General features: G+C 42.5%; 1 protein-coding gene and 1 long non-coding RNA gene across 4 annotated transcripts in view; one reads left to right on the top strand and one right to left on the bottom strand.

The window, feature by feature from the left end:
* The window catches only part of LOC123515080 (lachesin-like), a 115,890-nt gene that overhangs the window by 100,710 nt on the left and 5,180 nt on the right, over positions 1–10,000 (top strand). The gene's annotated exons all lie outside the window — the stretch shown is intronic.
* The window catches only part of LOC123515119, a 14,367-nt gene continuing 5,695 nt past the window's right edge, over positions 1,329–10,000 (bottom strand). Inside the window, exon 2 of the long non-coding RNA XR_006677781.1 lies at positions 1,329–1,573. This is a non-coding gene — a long non-coding RNA (uncharacterized LOC123515119). The remainder of the gene's footprint in view (positions 1,574–10,000) is intronic.

The following is a 10,000-nucleotide window of genomic DNA, read 5'->3' on the forward strand; positions in this document are numbered from 1 at the left end:
ATATGCACAAACACACACACACACATACACTCACACACACACACACACACACACACACACACACACACACGAGGAGTTGTGACCTTGTTGTCCCGGTGTGTGTTGTGTGCCTGGTCTCAGGCCTATCCGAAGATCGGAAATAATGAGCTCTGAGCTCGTTCCGTAGGGTAACGTCTGGCTGTCTCGTCAGAGACTGCAGCAGATCAAACAGTGAATTACACACACACACACACACACACACACACACACACACACACACACACACACACACACACACACACCGCGTAGTGTAGTGGTTAGCACGCCCGACTCACAATCGAGTCCCGAGGCGGCGAGGCAAATGGGCAAGCCTCTTAATGTGTGGGGTGTGTTCACCTAGCAGTAAAGAGGTACGGGGTGTAACTCGAAGGGTTGTGGCCTCGCTTTCCCGGTGTGTGTAGTGTGTTGTGGTCTCAGTCCTACCCGAAGATCGGTCTATAAGCTTTGAGCTCGCTCCGTAATGGGGAAGACTGGCTGGGTGACCAGCAGGCAACCGAGGTGAATTACACACACATACACGCACACACACACACGCCCGGTAGCTGAGTGGTTAGAGCGCTGGCTTCACAAGCCAGAGGACCGGGGTTCGATTCCCCGGCCGGGTGGAGATATTTAGGTGTGTCTCCTTTCACGTGTAGCCCTTTGTTCACCTAGCAGTGAGTAGGTACGGGATGCAAATCGAATAGTTGTGACCTTGTTGTCCCGGTGTGTGGTGTGTGCCTGGTCTCAGGCCTATCCGAAGATCGGAAATAATGAGCTTTGAGCTCGCTCCGTAGGGTAACGTCTGGCTGTCTCGTCAGAGACTGCAGCCGATCATACAGTCAGTCAAACACACACACATTACAAAACCAAGCAAACTAAGGGCAGCATTCTGAACTATCAAACAGTAAAACATAACCAAGCATTCCCGTAGACTTTTCAACCCACACGTTCAAGTAAAGGAGAGAGGCCCGGCTGCGTCTCCCTTTGTCTCCCCCCATCATCTATTATTACTCACACTCACCCACTCACCAAGATTCTTTACTGCGTGAGATGATTAGAGTGTGATAATGATTAGTAGATGATGGATGGGGGATGATTAGTGGGTGGGCAACACTTTCTAATGCATCACAGGCGAGTTAATGCGTGTGATTATCATGATATCAAAGCCACGGGGAATGAATATAATAGACAGAGGGATACGTGATGCTTATCAGATCATAGGTGTGTTTGTTATAGAGTATGCTATGATGGAGGTGAGAACGCGGGGATGTATACCGCACACACACACACGCGCGCACACGCACACAGACAGACACACACACACACACACACACACACACACACACACACACACACACACACACACACACACACACACACACACACACACACACACACACACACACTAATATACGTACACTGTGTATCTTGACCACAAACTCGTCACATAGCACACACACACACACACACACACACACACACACACACACACACACACACACACACACACACACACACACACACACACACACACACACACACACACACACACCTCTTCCTCCTCCTCCCTTGAGCCATCCCCAGCATTGCATTCCCCACAATTGAGCTGAGTCCGCCTTCAGCCGCCTCTTAGCCCCAAATCCCTAACAATTCTCCGGCAAGAACATCAGCATTGCATCCATGAATCTCTGCCACAGCTTGGGGAACAGCCAGCCAGGTCAAGGTGAAGAGGTTCCTGCCCTCTAATGCCTTTGCTAAGGTTTATTTAATCCTCTGTTCAACCCCGTGACTGCTAAGCTTTGGGTAGTTGTGGTGCAAGTTTATTGTACATCAAGGGAGGGATTAGAGTGGTACAATTTTTTTTATTGGCAGTAGTTTAAATTGCGTTCACTTGAATTGCTTATAGTAACTGTGTTGTACTAATAAGAGTCTTGATGTTATTCGTGGTGAAAGTTCATTGTTTTAGACCACTACAGCAAGGGAGGGATTAGAGTGTTGCAATTCATTTTTATTGGCAGTAGTTTAAATTACGTTCAGTTAAATTGCATATAATAACTGTGATGTACTAATAAGAGTCATGATATTATTAGTAGGGAAGATACTTAAATATTAAGAACTATGACATTAGAGTTTGAGTAGGATTTAGGGAATGTTTGGTAAGAAATCCTTGTTACTATTGTAAAAGAATAAAGGGTGAGATTTTAACACTGTAGCAATAATTTGAATCTCTCACTGTTTGTGGTTTCACAGACATTCAGGAGAACTGAGTAAAAAAGACTGAATTGAAACAATAAGTTTGGTAATGTCATTAACAGAGAAATGGATCGTGATTTAAGTTTCATGTTAATGGATATTTTGAAATCACGGAAGAATATCTTATCTTCGATAACTATTTTCATATGAATAACGGAGTATTATTTCCTGAACATTTTCAAATAGTACGATAAATTGTGAAAATCGGGTTTTCCTTGAACGAATGACTCATAAGATGACTGTTGTTCAAGGAATTACTAAGGACTTCCAATCATTACATGTTTTTTTAAGGTTAATAAAGAACCAGTACTTTTAGACGACCAATGTGAATAACTTTTATACATTTTGAGGGATTTTTTCAGAGGGAATTTTATTAAGAGCATTAAGGATCTACTTTTTAAAGAGGTACTTTTCAAGAACAAGATGTAACTAGAGTTTTCATATATCTATCTTATAGGTATATTATTTTTAGGAACACTTCTATCATCACTTTCAAACATTAGCAAGGATAATTTCAAGAGCATTATGTAAAAAGTACCTTCAATCATTTCAAGGAGTCATTTCAAGAACATATGAAATCAGTAAACTGAAAGAAACAAAGGGAATTTGAAAAGGAGAGAAGGGTGACAACTTTTAACGAGACATGGTGAGCCTGCAGGAGTGAATTATAAAGGGAAGATAGAAGGTCACCCAGATTCCATTTGTAAAAGAATGACTTGTCCCTTTAATCCCTCAGAGAGAGAGAGAGAGAGAGAGAGAGAGAGAGAGAGAGAGAGAGAGAGAGAGAGAGAGAGAGAGAGAGAGAGAGAGAGAGAGAGAGAGAATATTCTTTAAAACAAAAGAAAAATTATATTTTTAAAATAGAAAAAAATAAAAATAAAAAAAAATCGTTTAAAAATCACGAAACAAGCAGCGCTGAAAAAAAAATAAAAATAAATCAGATGTTGAAAAATATGAAATTAAAAATGCGCAAAACTACACAAGCATATTTTGTGCTTCTCGTCCATAACACGGCATGCTCCAGTGAAGGGGGGGATAGAAGGAGGAGGAGGAGGAGGAGGAGGAGGAGGAGGAGGAGGAGGAGGAGGAGGAGGAGGAGGAGGAGGAGGAGGAGGAGGAGGAGGAGGAGGAGGAGGAGGAGGAGGAGGAGGAGGAGGAGGAGGAGGAGGAGACAGGAGGAGGAGGGAGGAACAGGAGGAGGAGGAGGAAGAGGAGGAACAGGAGGAGGAGGAGGAGGAGGAGGAGGAGGAGGAGGAGGAGGAGGAGGAGGAGGAGGAGGAAGAGAAGAGGAGGAGGAGGAGGAGGAGGAGGAGGAGGAGGAGGAGGAAGAGGAAGAGGAAGAGGAAGAGGAAGGAGGAGGAGGAGGAGGAGGAGGAGAAGGGAGAACATGAAGAGGAAGGGGACAAGGACAACAATCCAGAATGCTATTGAATAAAAGAGACGAAAATGAAAATCACAGCAAAGGAGAACACCAACGATGAAAAAAACAAAAAAACGCAAGATTAAAATGATGCGCTGGTGGTGGTGGTGGTGGTGGTGGTGGTGGTGGTGGTGGTGGTGGTGGTGGCGGAGGCGGTGGTGGTTTGGTAGTGGTTTGAAGTCGTAGTGTTGGTGATGACGACAGGATTGGTGTTGGTCTCTCTACACGACTGGAGTAGCTGTGGTGTTGATATACCTACGTGGTTTAAGTTAGTGGTGCTAATGGTGGTAGTGGTGGTGGTGGTGGTGGTGGTGGTGGTGGCGTTGAAAGAGAAGCTTGAATTTTGTGGTTAGCGTTGTGGTGGAGACGGTGGTGATATTTTATGTTTAATAGAATAAACATACATTAAGGTAAGTAGTAGTGGTGGTGGTGGTGGTGGTGGTGGTGGTGGTGGTGGTGGTGGTGGTGGTGGTGGCAGTGGTGGTGGTAATCTGGTGGTGACAGGCGGAGCAGTAAAAAACTTTGTGTTGACAGCTAACTCCTCGACCTTTCATCTCCTCCTCCTCCTCCACTTATCCTCTCCTCTTTCTCCTCCACCCCTTCTCTCTCTCTCCACTGAACCTTGAACCTTCCATCCCTCCTTCTCCCCCACTTCTTCTTCCACCTCTTTTCTCACGTCCCAGGCCTCTCTATCCTCCCATCTTCTCCTTTACCTTCTCTCCTTCCCTCCCCTCCCCTCTCCTCTCTTCCTACTCCTCCTTCCACACCCTCTCCATTCACCTCTCTGTCTCTTCTCCTCCTTACTTCTCTTATCTCTTCTCTTCTCACTTGTATTTCAATCTCTTCTTTTTCTATACTCCTTTTTTATTTGAATTTTCCTCCACCTTCCTCCTTTTGTCTAGTTTCTCTCATTGATATTTGTTTGTTCAGTTTTCTACATTGTTTTCAAGTCCCTGATATCTTTTTTCTCACAATATGGTCTTTTTTTTTGGACACAGATCAGTTAATAAATTCTAACCTTTCTTCTGCCTTTCTTGACCTTGATCTTGACTTAATTTTTCTCTCCAGTTACGTAGATTCTGTATAAAAAATTAAGGATATATTTTTTTTTATTCACGTAGAACATCAAAGTTTGAAGGATATACATTCAGACGCAGAATTTTAAGGGCAAATATTTTAAGTTCATGGTTAAGATTTAGGGTAGTATCTGTAAAGTCAAATGTTTTAAGATAATTTTAGAGACGCTATAAAGTGGAATGAAAGAAAAATAACGTTCAGGAAAGTTGTATCTGATTATTTTTTCCATCTGCATCTGCGCTTCTTCCTCTGTATCTTATTTTCTCATAGTTATTACTGCTCTTCTTGTCCTTAACCCTTCAATACTGGGACACATTCTTGCCTTGAGATTTGTGTACGATTAGACCATTTTATTGCCATTAGGAAGGGTCTATGGAGGTCAGAAGATTAATGGCCAGAATCTTCACTAGTTTAATCCCTACTGAAGTTTCTGAGGCTGTACAAAATCACCAAATAGTAAGCAGAATGAATGTGGAAATGCGTCATAGTAGTGAAGGGGATTAATCCTCTTATTCCTCCTACTACTTGTATATCCTTTCTTTTTCTTCAGTTTATTATTTCGTATCCTCCTCCTCCTCCTCCTTCTACACCATCATCAACTTCTCCCCTTCCCCCTCCATCATCATCTCTTCCTTATACTCCAGAGAAGCATTAAATTTTCATCGGCGTAAGGAATTTCATGAGGGTGGGAAAATTAATCTAAGACGAGAGAATGTTAATTGCTTCTAGTGGCTACGTGGAAATATGAAAAAGAACAAAAGTAGACTAAAAAAAGACCGAAAAATTGATGCGAAATTTTCTCTTTAAAAGTCAGGCAAGGAATTCCCATGTTTTCGTAAGGATATGCAAGCTTGATCCTTCCCTCCTGCCTTCCTACGTATCCTTGGGTCGTTGGTCGCGCGTAGGACTTGCCTCAGGCCCCGCTAAGGATGTAAATTTGGAATGCAGGCACGGAGAGAGTTATCCAGTTTTCCTCTGTGCTACAAGTTTCCGGTTCGTAAATTTACGTGGGAGGGAGGAACACATTTGATGAGGTACGAGCAGCGTGCTAAGTTACTTCTTCCGCCACTGCGCTCACTAACTTCATGACTCACTGACTGACTAACGGGATAACTAATACACTACTTAAATAACTGACTGGCTAAAGAACAAGATAACAAACTGGCTGACTGACTAAGTAGAAGCTGACTAACTAGATAACTAAATAACAGACTACCTAGATAATAAGTAACTGACGGTCTAACGAGATGATTCATTAACTGACTAACTGACTGACTGAAAGGCTAATCAAGAAGCCAACGAAATAACTAAATAACAAACTGCCTGGATACGAAAATGAAGGTCTAACAAGATGATTCACTGACTGACTGACTGACTGACTGACTGACTAACTGACTGACTGACTGGCTAACTAAGAGGCCAATGAACTAATTACCCACAAATCTCTTACTGATTATCTGACTGACTGATTTACTTCCTCTATCATTCACTCAATCGCTCGCTCACTCACTCAGCTGGGAATCACTCTCCGGACATAATGAGAGAGAGAGAGAGAGAGAGAGAGAGAGAGAGAGAGAGAGAGAGAGAGAGAGAGAGAGAGAGAGAGAGAGAGAGAGAGAGAGAGAGAGAGAGAATACATAAGTTAGCATATTTGATGCAGTATATATATTTCTCTCTCTCTCTCTCTCTCTCTCTCTCTCTCTCTCTCGGGATAATTTTTAGCGGCCTCACTATTCATAAAGTCTCGCCATAAAACGTGAGGTAAATTGTGACCTGTCTTCCTCACTTCTTCACAGCGTCACCCACACACCCTCAACAATTCATACCTTACTAAAACTCCCTGTAACCTCACACGGCAGGAGGGAAAAAAGAGGAAGACAAGAGAGAGAGAGAGAGAGAGAGAGAGAGAGAGAGAGAGAGAGAGAGAGAGAGAGAGAGAGAGAGAGAGAGAGTTTAATACACGTGTTGCTTCCGTCTGTGTTTTTTCTCGTCCTTGTTTTTCGTTGTGTGTATAAGGAAGTCAAAAAGTTGGATTAGGATGGAATTTTGTGTGAATTTCTGTGGTTTTGCTCTCTCTCTCTCTCTCTCTCTCTCTCTCTCTCTCTCTCTCTCTCTCTCTCTCTTAGTCCTAACCCTCTTCCTTTCTCTCTCTCCCTTTTTTCACTCTTCTCACTCTATCAAACTCTTCACACGCTCTCTCTCTCATTCTCTCACTTTGTCCCTCTCCCTTTCATTCTCTCTCCCTTTAATCTGTCTCCCATTTTACACTCTTTCTCTTCTCTCCCCTTCCGTTCCTTCGTTCTCTCCACCTTTTCCATTCCCTTTATCAAACCCACCTTCCTTCCTCTCTCTCTCTCTCTCTCTCTCTCTCTCTCTCTCTCTCTCTCTCTCAGGCGAGGAAAAGAGTAAGGGAAAAGGGAGGAAAAAGATATGAGACGTGACAACGTATAAATAAAAGGGAGGTGTGGAGGGGGAGGAGAAGGAAGGAGGAGGAGGAGGAGGAGGAGGAGGAGGAGGAGGAGGAGGAGGAGGAGGAGGAGGAGGAGGAGGAGGAAGAGATCTGGCACATAACACTTTATCATCAAAAAAATATTAAAAAAAAAAAAAAAACTTGAAGAGGAAAAGTTTGGTTCTGAAAAAAAAAGAAGGATATTCTACATAATAAGAAAAGGGAAGAGATGACAGTGAGAAAGTAAAGGTGAGCTGAAAACAACGTGAGAGGCGGAAGGAGAGAATGAGTGAGATTAAGTGTTAAGTGGTGGTGGTGGTGGTGGTGGTGGTGGTGGTGGTGGTGGTGGTGGTGGTGGGTATGAGGGGGAAAAAATATACGTGTTTGGGAAGGAAGGGAATGCATTTTTAAGAGAGTCTGGAAATATTCAACTCACTGAACTGACAGCAGATTTACATGTGGGAAAGGTGAGAGAATAAAAACTGATAGAGAGAGAGAGAGAGAGAGAGAGAGAGAGAGAGAGAGAGAGAGAGAGAGAGAATTGACAAGTGATGCCTCTGTCTCTCTCTCTCTCTCTCTCTCTCTCTCTCTCTCTCTCTCTCTCTCTCTCTCTCTCTCTCTCTCTCTCTCTCTCTCTGTCTCGGTCACATTTATATATTTCCTGATCTCTCGTCATTTTTTTTTATTTTATTATTCAAATCTTTCATATTTTTGTTCTTTTTTGCATTTCACTGAGCACATTTTTTTCTTTTGTTTTTCGTTTTTGGCTTTTTTTTTAAATTTTGATTATTGTTAATTTCGTTTTCTTTCTTGTACCAATTTTTTTTGGTTCTCTTTACTTTCTTCTTTTTTTCATTTCACAATCACTATTTTTTTTTTTATGTTTACGATGCTCCAATTATTCTCTTAGTCTTTTTTTTTTATTTATCTTTTATATTTTTGTTCATATTAGTCTCTTTAATTCTCCTTCATAAATTAAATAGATAAAAATAAAAAGTAAAAATAGAAGAACAATAAAAAGGTTTCGTGATTTTTGACTTAATAATAATAATAATAATAATAATAAAGGCTTCGTGACTTTTGACTTCATTCTTTTTGTTTATCTTGTATGTTGCTGTTCATATATTCCCTTCAATCCTCCTCCATCTTCCTTTCCTTCCTCAATTCCTTCTTCATTTTCTTTTCCAGCTTGTTCGTTATTTCTTTTCATTATTTTCTCGTTTTGTTCTTTCTTTCTCATTACTGCTCTCTCTCTCTCTCTCTCTCTCTCTCTCTCTCTCTCTCTCTCTCTCTCTCTCTCTCTCTCTCTCTCTCTCTCTCTCTCTCTCTCTCTCTCTCTCTGTATCCTTTTCTCCATCGTTCTTACTACAATAGATAAATTTTTCTTTCCATTCTTACATCATTTTTTTTCTTCCTGTTCCTTTCTTCCTCTCTTTTCCATCAATTCTTTCCTTTTCTATTCTCTCTCTCTCTCTCTCTCGTTGTTTCTGACGTCATTCCTCTCATAACTGTTAATTATATTATTTATTCATTTTCGTATGAGGTATGCATTCACTTCCACTATGCCACTTCCTTTGCTCCTCATTCGCCACTTGATCTTGTGAATAATTTGTCTCCTAACTTTTGATTTATCTCTCTTCACTCCCATCAAGTTCCTCTCTGTCTCTCTCTCCGGCTGATGTACACACACACACACACACACACACACACACACACACACACACACACACACACACACACACACACACACACACACACACACACACACACACACACACACACACACACACACACACACACACACACACACACACACACACACACACACACACACACACACACACAGCTAGATTCATGGTCTTATACGTTTCAACTTTCTGGGAACAAACAGTCTCACCATAAACACTTACACAATGTACCTCAACCCTTTCCCGCCGACGTGGAAACAAACAAACAACATACACAACGCACCCAACAAATAAATAAACCCACACCCACACACATACACACACACACACACACACACATATACACACACACACACACACACACACACACACACACACACAGGAGAGGGAGAGCGATACGAGGAACATGTCTGCGTTCAAAGGCGGGCTATTTTTCTTCCTCTATGCTCAGAAGACGATGCAATCAAGAATTTATGCAGAGGTGGGATATTTCACCCTTACAGTGTCTTGTGGATTTATAAGATGAACTGCCACGTCGCGACACACACAGGCAAGATGTATAGCGTCATGGAACGATTTGTGGTGGTGTAGCGGAGGTAATGTGTATGTAATTCACTGTTTGATCTGCTGCAGTCTCTGACGAGACAGCCAGACGTTACCCTACGGAACGAGCTCAGAGCTCATTATTTCCGATCTTCGGATAGGCCTGAGACCAGGCACACACCACACACCGGGACAACAAGGTCACAACTCCTCGATTTACATCCCGTACCTACTCACTGCTAGGTGAACAGGGACTACACGTGAAAGGAGACACACCCAAATATCTCCACCCGGCCGGGGAATCGAACCCCGGTCCTCTGGCTTGTGAAGCCAACGCTCTAACCACTGAGCTACCGGGCTGTGTGTGTGTGTGTGTGTGTGTGTGTGTGTGTGTGTGTGTGTGTGTGTGTGTGTGTGTGTGTGTGTGTGCGTGATGTGATATGCGAGTGTTAAGTATTTATTGGTCGTGTGGGTGCGATTGATAAAAGTGTTTGGGTACAGGAAGTGGTGGTGTGATGCGACTTTTTGCTTTCTGAAATGGATTTTGTT

Source organism: Portunus trituberculatus, chromosome 5, assembly GCF_017591435.1.
Source record: "Portunus trituberculatus isolate SZX2019 chromosome 5, ASM1759143v1, whole genome shotgun sequence".
In the NCBI taxonomy this organism is placed as follows: domain Eukaryota; kingdom Metazoa; phylum Arthropoda; class Malacostraca; order Decapoda; family Portunidae; genus Portunus; species Portunus trituberculatus.